At 40.3% G+C, this 8,843-nt stretch overlaps 1 non-coding gene across 1 annotated transcript; it reads left to right on the forward strand.

The window, feature by feature from the left end:
• Positions 1 to 254: 254 nt before the first annotated feature.
• Trnai-uau lies at positions 255 to 328 on the forward strand. Its single transcript has one exon. It is a non-coding gene; the product is annotated as a tRNA-Ile (tRNA).
• The last annotated feature ends 8,515 nt before the right edge of the window (positions 329 to 8,843 follow it).

Raw genomic sequence — 8,843 nt, forward strand, 5'->3', positions numbered from 1 at the left:
CAGGGAAAAGCTGCACGGTCATCAACAGTATCTGTTCTTTCAAAACAGCTTCTGTCTTCATATACATAGTTAAAGGCTGCCCAGCCATTGACCTTCGTCTGTGCGAATGCGCAGAGGTTGCCCAAACTCTTACGGGAATCGCCAAAGCGTGCGCAAATGCCTATAAGGTACTTTACATATGTAGAATTGTGGAATGTGAGTCTCACGAGAAGCGTACAAGGGATAAGTTCCTGTAGTCGCGCTATTCATCTGTGGCCTCGGTGGCTCAGATGGATAGAGCGTCTGCCATATAAGCAGGAGATCCCGGGTTCGAGTCCAGGTCGGGGCACACATATTCAGCTGCCCACATCGAGGTATATCAACAACACCTGTCGGCAGGCGAGGGTTTCAGTTAGTCATCAATATGCATTAGATGAGTACCTGCCAAGCAAGATCATAAGAGATGGAAAAGAGCCACCGTGGTACAGCAACAGAGTTAGAAAACTGCCACGGAAGCAAAGGGAACTTCGCAGCGAACATAAACATAGCCAAAGCCTTGCAGACAAACAAAAATTGCACGAAACGAAATGTATTGTGAGGAGGGCTATGCGAGAGGCGTTCAATGAATTCGAAAGTAAATAGTAAGAAATTTTGGTCTTATGTCAAAGTGGTAGGTGGATCTAAACAAAATGTCCAGACACTGTGACCAAAATGGTACTGAAATAGAGGATGACGGACTAAAGGCCGAAATATTGAATGTCTTTTTCCAAAGCCGTTTCACAGAGGCATACTTCTCTAGATTGTCGCACTGATGACAGAATAGTAGATATCGAAATAGATGACAGAGGGATAGAAAAACAATTAAAATCGCTCAAAAGAGGAAAGGCCTCTGGACCTGATGGGATACCAATTCAATTTTACACAGAGTACGCGAGGGAACTTGCCCCCCCTCTTGCAACGGTGTACCGTAGGTCTCTAGAAGAGCGTAACGTTCCAAAAGATTGGAAAAGGGCTTTCAAGAAGGGATGTCAAACAGATGTGCCGAACTATAGACCTTTATCTCTAACGTCGATCAGTTGTAGAATTTTGTGACACGTATTATGTTCGAGTATAATGACTTTTCTGGAGACTAGAAATCCACTCTGTAGGAATCAGCATGGGTTTCGAAAAAGACGATCGTGTGAAACCCAGCTCGCGCTATTCGTCCACGAGACTCAGAGGGCCAGAGACAGGGGTTCCCAGTTGATGCAGTGTTTCTTGACTTCCGCAAGGCGTTCGATACAGTTCCCCACAGTCGTTTAATAAACTAAGTAAGAACATATGGACTATCAGACCAACTGTGTGATTGGATTGAAGAGTTCGTAGATAACAGAACGCAGCATGTCATTCTCAATGGAGAGGAGTCTTCCGAAGTAAGAGTGATTTCAGGTGTGCCGCAGCGGAGTGCCGTAAGACCGTTGCTATTCACAATATGCATAAATTACCTTGCGGATAACATCGGAAGTTCACTGAGGCTTTTTGCGGATGATGCTGTAGTATATCGAGAAGTTTTAACAATTGAAAATTGTACTGAAATGCAGGGGTATCTGCAAGGAATTGAGGCATGGTGCAGGGAATGGCAATTCAATCTCAGTGTAGACAAGTGTAATGTGCTGCGAATACACAGAAAGAATGATCCTTTATCATTTAGCTACAATATAGCACGTCAATGACTGGAAGCAGTTAATTCCATAAATTATCTGGGAATAGGCATTAGGAGTGATTTAAAATGGAATTAACATTTAAAATTAATCGTCGGTAAAGCAGATGCCAGACTGAGATTCATTCGAAGAATCCTAAGGAAATGGAGTCCGAAAACAAAGGAGGTATGTTAGAGTACACTTGTTCGCCCACTGCTTGTATATTGCTCACTGGTGTGGGACCGTACCAGATAGGGTTGATAGAAGAAATAGAGAAGATCCAACGGAGAGCAGCGCGCTTCGTTACAGGATCATTTAGTAATCGCGAAAGCGTTGCGGAGATGATAGGAAAACTCCAGTGGAAGACTCTGCAAAAGAGACGCTGAGTAGCTCGGTACGGGCTTTTGTTGAAGTTTCGAGAGCATACCTTCACCGAGGAATTCGGCAGTATATTGCTCCCTCCTACATATATCTCTCGAAGAGACCATGATGATTATATCAGAGAGATTAGAGCCCACACAGAGGCATACCGACAATCTTTCTTTCCACGAGCAATACGAGACTGGAACAGAAGAGAAGACCGACGAAGGTACTCAAGGTGCCCTCCGCCACACACCATTAGGTGGCTTGCGGAATATGGATGTAGAAATAGATGTAGATACCTTCGGAACCACACAGTGGTGTGCGCCTGTTGCACGAGTTAAACAAAACAAGAGTAACATCTTGTAATCCAAAGACTAGCCAATTCTTATACAATGTATGAAGACCTCCGAGTTACTGTACGTGACACAGACATGACAGGAAGCCATCAAGGGGCAGCAGCAGTAAAACGAGCAAGAAACAACAAGAAACCATTTTTAAGAGGGATGGGAGAGCATACAACAAAAATAAATTACAATACCAATATTATTGGGAAGTATCGATGGACAATAGCGCCTGTTTTACTGTTGAGAAGTGATATTTGTGTGTTGAATAAAGGGTGGTTTCCAAAACTTTGACAACAGAAACCTCATACAGTATTCACTGTTGCTGGAGATCATATTATTGATATCACTGGAATCAGGGGAAATTCAGTGAGATGGAAAGTGTGCAAACAATTCATTTAGGAAATCATGCATTTACAGATACTTCCTCAGTAATAACGAACATGATTATGGAACTGTTAGTAGGAGTAAACTGAATATGTGAACAACTAGTCATATTAAAATGGCTTTGAGCCCTATGGGCTTAACCTCTGAGGTCATCAGCCCGCTAGAACTTAGAACTACTTAAACCTAACTAACCCAAGGACATCACACGCATCCATGCCCGAGGAAGGATTCGAACCTGCACCATAGCTGTCCAAGTCATATTACTTTTCGAAAATGAAAATTTGTGCTTATGTGTCGAGGTAACTTCGCTGTGGTACTGTTTATGAATCACAGGGTAGAGGACTATTTAGTCAGTGAAAATTTAAAGAAATGCATGAGTTAAAGAAAAGAAGAACCTAGACCTGGAAATGGTAAAATCGCCTCTGTGGAAGTAGTAAAGGTGAAAAGTCAGTTGATCGCCGAAAAAGTAAATGCTAATAATGGCAAAAGGAGGAATTATCCAAATGATTAAATCAGTATAATACGATATTCTCTGATAAACCAGCAATTAGAAATGGTTATGAGTTTAATGGAAAAATAAAATCGATAAAACATTTTTCAAAAATCCATCCCATCCATAGGGAGATAACTAAAATGGTCAATCAAGATGTAATTGAAAGATCCCTAATTGCAGACAATAGTCCATTACTGATCGGTAGCGAATCATGTGTGAATGTTCTCTACACATGCACATCAAATCAGATAATGGAAACTGAGTGTGATAGGTCCATATCTATTGAAGAGATACTGGTAAAACTGGAGGGGAATCAGTACATTAAGTCTACAGATTTAACCTCATGCTACTGGCAAATGCAGTTACTCCTTTCTTCCTCACCAGTCATGGCTTCCCTTTTAGAAGGAAAGTGTTTTCAGTTTAAGGTACTCACTTTTCGTTAGAAATTTTTTGGGAATATGTTTACGAGCGTGCTCGACCAAGCCTTGTGGACACAATTTATCCACAGATTAATACTCTATACAGGAAATGAAAGGTTTTTACTGTGTTTCAACCTCTGTTAAACTCTAAAACAATTATTAGAGAAATTTTATAAGAACAAAATTATTGTCTGATTAAGTAAGTCAACCTTTGGGACAAACCAAGTAAAATATTTGAGACACCAGATAACACAGAAGGATTAGTTATAAGTCATCACCCAGTGTCCTGATCTGTTTTTTTTTTTTTAGGAATGGTGGCTTTTATAGGAAGTACTTGAGCTGATTATACAGTGTACATCCGAAATTTTTGAATTTACTAAATCCAAACCAAAATGGATGTGTTTTGAAAAGGAGATAATTGTGTTTCAGGCTACAAAACAAGCATCTTAACGCTAAACTGTTGAACCACCCAGAAATGGATGAAATACTTCACATCTCCATGTGGAAAGACGAATTAAATTTTTCAGAGAAATTTTGAAGATACACATGGGAGGCACAGAGGTATAGCTTTTGTAAATTGCATACTAAACCGAAATGAATTAAGTTTCTCTGTTGGATAGAAGAAGGCTACAGCAGTTGTTTAGGGACATGGGTAGTGCAATACTACATGCCACTGTAGTAGCCACCATCTTTGCTGTTTTTAAAAGTATCCAAAGAATCGTAATTTTGTGCCAAGTTCAGAAGTGTTATTGTTCATCAAATATACATAATATTTTGCATTCACATGGTTAGGTATGGAAGAAATTTGTTATAATTTTTGATGCATATCTGTTACAGAATATAAAAGGTGTGATTTGTTACAATTTTGTTGTAAAATGGCGAAGTGTGGGTAGAATCATTATGTAGTGCCCACTGTAGAATATCATAAGTTTTCATTACCAGTGGAAGATGACAAATATTTTGCACTGCAGTTTAAATTTAACATATGAGCAGGGAGTTGGTATTGTATCTGGATGCCTCTGGAAAACAGTGAATGTGAGTAACTGAATGAATAGCGATCTTCATTTCTTTGATATATCTATGTGTACTACTACTACTGTTCAATATTCTATTTCATGCCGTTTGCATTGTCTGACAGTGTGTGAGTCCTTGCCAATTGCAAATTAACCAGTAAGTTAGATCAGTGGTGCCATGTGTGTTTCGTGCTGTTACAGAAGGAATTCATTAAGTATATCAATAAATGTTACAGACGCTATTTTTTAATTAAAACTGACTGTGATACAGCGAAGAAACTATACTCATTATTCACTGCAGCTTAATCTACAGCCATGGTCAGGAGATGAGTCCAGTGTATTTTGAGGAATATAATGGGTCATCAAAAGTTTACCATTCAAGGGCCATACAGTCCAGAATAGGTATGCCAATCAGGCAAAACCTGTGTCAACATTGGGCAATCACTCCACGAATGAACCAGGTTGAAAATAATATTGCATTAAAACACTCTGTCCTGCTGCATGAACGAGTCTGTAACTGCCTGCTGCACATCCTCATCCAATAGGAACTGGCGACCGTTCAGGGCCTTTTTGCAAGGCACCAAAGGCTTAATCATCGCATGGAGATAGACGATGACTACAAGGCAGGTGTCTCCCACTTCAGTTGGTGTAACTTATGCGTGACGAAATTTCCTAGCTGGAGATGTGTGTTACATCAAGCAGCAGCATTCACTAAAGGTGGTTTTTGACACATTTTGTACCCTGCACACATGCTTCATTCTCTGGAGCACATCTACCACCTTTACTCATTCGGAAGCTAACAAAATAATAACAGCACGGTGATCTTCATTGGGTGCACTTGGTAATAACGTCACCATAGGTCAAATTTCCGCTATTACCAAACGTGCATCGGGCAAACACGAATGCCACACTAATCCTTTACTAATGTATCTGTGTTGTATACGAGCATAGGAGCCACGTTACGTCGCACATAAGTTGTAGCAACGCCAGTGAGCGATTATTTTTATATAGCCTCTTATAATAACTTTCTACGAGTCGGGGTGTGGAATGTCAGAAGCTTGAACGTGGTAGGGAAACTAGAAAATCTGAAAAGGGAAATGCAAAGGCTCAACCAAGATATAGTAGGGGTCAGTGAAGTGAAGTGGAAGGAAGACGAGGATTTCCGATCAGATGAGTATCGGGTAACATCAACAGCAGCAGAAAATGGTATAACAGGTGTAGGATTCGTTGTGATTAGGAAGGTAGGGCAGAGGGTGTGTTACTGTGAACAGTTCAGTGACCGGGTTGTTCTAATCAGAATCGACAGCAGACCAACACCGACAACGATAGTTCAGGAATACATGCCGACGTCGCAAGCTGAAGATGAACAGATAGAGAAAGTGTAAGGGGATGTTGAAAGGGTAATACAGTATGGAAAGGGGGACGAAAATCTAATAGTCATGGGCGACTGGAATGCAGTTGTAGGGGAAGGAGTAGAAGAAAAGGTTACAGGAGAATATGGGCTTGGGACAAGGAATGAAAGAGGAGAAAGACTAATTGAGTTCTGTAACAAGTTTCAGCTAGTAATAGTGAATACCCAGTTCAAGAATCACAAGAGGAGGAGGTATACTTGGAAAAGGCCGGGAGATACGGGAAGATTTCGATTAGATTACATCATGGTCAGACAGAGATTCCGAAATCAGATACTGGATTGTAAGGCGTACCCAGGAGCAGATATAGACTCAGATCGCAATATAGTAGTGACGAAGAGTAGGCTGAAGTTCAAGACATTAGTCAGGAAGAATCAATACGCAAAGAAGTGGGATACGGAAGTACTAAGGAGTGACGAGATACGTTTGAAGTTCTCTAACGCTATAGATACAGCAATAAGGACTAGCGCAGTAGGCAGTACAGTTGAAGAGGAATGGACATCTCTAAAAAGGGCCATCACAGAAGTTGGGAAGGAAGACATAGGTAGAAAGAAGGTAGCTGCGAAGAAACCATGGGTAACAGAAGAAATACTTCAGTTGATTGATGAAAGGAGGAAGTACAAACATGTTCCAGGAAAATCTGGAATACAGAAATACAAGTCGCTGAGGAATGAAATAAATAGGAAGTGCAGGGTAGCTAAGACGAAATGGCTGCAGGAAAAATGTGAAGACATCGAAAAAGATTTGACTGTTGGAAGGACAGACTCAGCATACAGGAAAGTCAAAACAACCTTTGGTGACATTAAAAGCAACGTTGGTAACATTAAGAGTGCAACAGGAATTCCACTGTTAAAAGCAGAGGAGAGAGCAGATAGGTGGAAAGAATACATTGAAAGCCTTTATGAGGGTGAAGATTTGTCTGATGTGATAGAAGAAGAAACAGGAGTCGATTTAGAAGAGATAGGGGATCCAGTATTAGAATCGGAATTTAAAAGAGCTTTGGAGGACTTATGGTCAAATAAGGCAGAAGGGATAGATAACATTCCATCAGAACTTCTAAAATCATTGGGGGAAGTAGCAACAAAACGACTATTCACGTTGGTGTTGTAGGGAAGCAGCCTACTCACGCCTTAGTAAATTCACAGCAGTCTTTAAATAGTGTGCCAGCCAGTCCGCTTTAACTAGCTCTGACGTCGTAAATGTTGCGCAATTCTTTAAAAATCAAGTAAATAATCTAAAATGTTTCTAGCATGTCAGGAGTAACACTAATTTAATATGTGTTGAATATCAGTTCAATAACTTTAACCAATTTTCGAAATTTGGACGTTTTTCTGTAAAAATCATTGACGCAACAGAAAAAAGCTAGAGAATTAAAAATTTATATTTAGATTCCTTTTTCATAATTATTTAATAGAAGCAGTACTCTGGATCTCACAAATTAAGATTTTAGTTGAAATTCATGATTTTCTGATTTTTGTCTTATAAATTAAGGAAGCAAGATAGATTAAGTAGGCTAATAAATAAGGCTAGGATGTTTATATTTAAGTAGAATGGAGATCCGCTATAACCATAAGGATGTGAGAAGTTTCATTTGAATACCTATAAAACTACAGCGATAGCGTATCTCTAAAGGGCCAGATCAGAGCTCGTCTACTGCGTGCAGTGTAATTAAATTACTTCTCTCGCCCAAAATATTTAACTTAGCCAGGTCAAACTTTTATTATGATTACTTACCTGTGTGTTGAATGCACATTTAAATTGAGAGCTTCATCGGCCATCAGCAAAAGAAGCTACGAAACTTCCTGGCAGATTAAATCTGTGTGCCCGACCGAGACTCGAACTCGGGACCTTTGCCCTTCGCGGGCGTGTGCTCTACCATCTGAGCTACCGAAGCACGACTCACGCCCGGTAGCTGTGAGTACTTAATATGATGCATTACTAGCCCAGCGGCTAGTCGGGAGAGCCGATTTGATCAGGCGTTCCCTTAGCCATCCGCACCGCGGCTTTATATATAAGAACGCTGCGCGACGAAGCAAGGCCCCAGTTCTCTCCAGACGCTGAATAGCCCGCCATCTGTGTCGGGAGTCGCGTCGCGTCGATATCATTGCTACAAACAGCCTCGGATGCCGTATTAAGTTACTCGAGATACGTGTAACCATGAAATAGTTTTCGAGTGAAGTGTTAATTCTGGGTTGACTTTAATTATCGATCTTCAGTTTGCGTATTGTCGTATTTTCAGGTGCCGCCACAGGACAGACATTCTACCATTAATTTAGTGTGGCTTTTGATGAACATTATCATCAAATTATGGCGAGCATTCATTTAAATATTTAATTTGGACATTTATAGTGGCATCAGCGCATTAGACCCTGAACTGCTCTGTTAGTTAGATTGTGTGGATTCTTTTGTTTTCATCTGTGACTTTCAGAATACAGGACGTTTTTTCACGACTGTTTTTGATTATAAATCCCAGACAATCTCCTAATTCCTCAGAGCTATAAGCTGTAACTATAAGTGTATTCTCAGATGAAGTGGGCACTAGGAATTCTAATTACAGGCTTCACGTTTTGCTAATAGCTTTCTGGTTGCCAATATTGTAGTTAGAGAGCCAGTGTTGAGAACGGCGAAAGACAGCATAAATAACATTCTAAATAATAGGAACTGGTTTTACATTTTACAAACCAAACATTTATATAAACAACATAAAATTGATAAAAATAGCCATCTGCCGCCCCACATATGGTACATCGGCCGGGAAAG

This window comes from Schistocerca americana, chromosome 2 (assembly GCF_021461395.2).
Source record: "Schistocerca americana isolate TAMUIC-IGC-003095 chromosome 2, iqSchAmer2.1, whole genome shotgun sequence".
Lineage (NCBI taxonomy): Eukaryota > Metazoa > Arthropoda > Insecta > Orthoptera > Acrididae > Schistocerca > Schistocerca americana.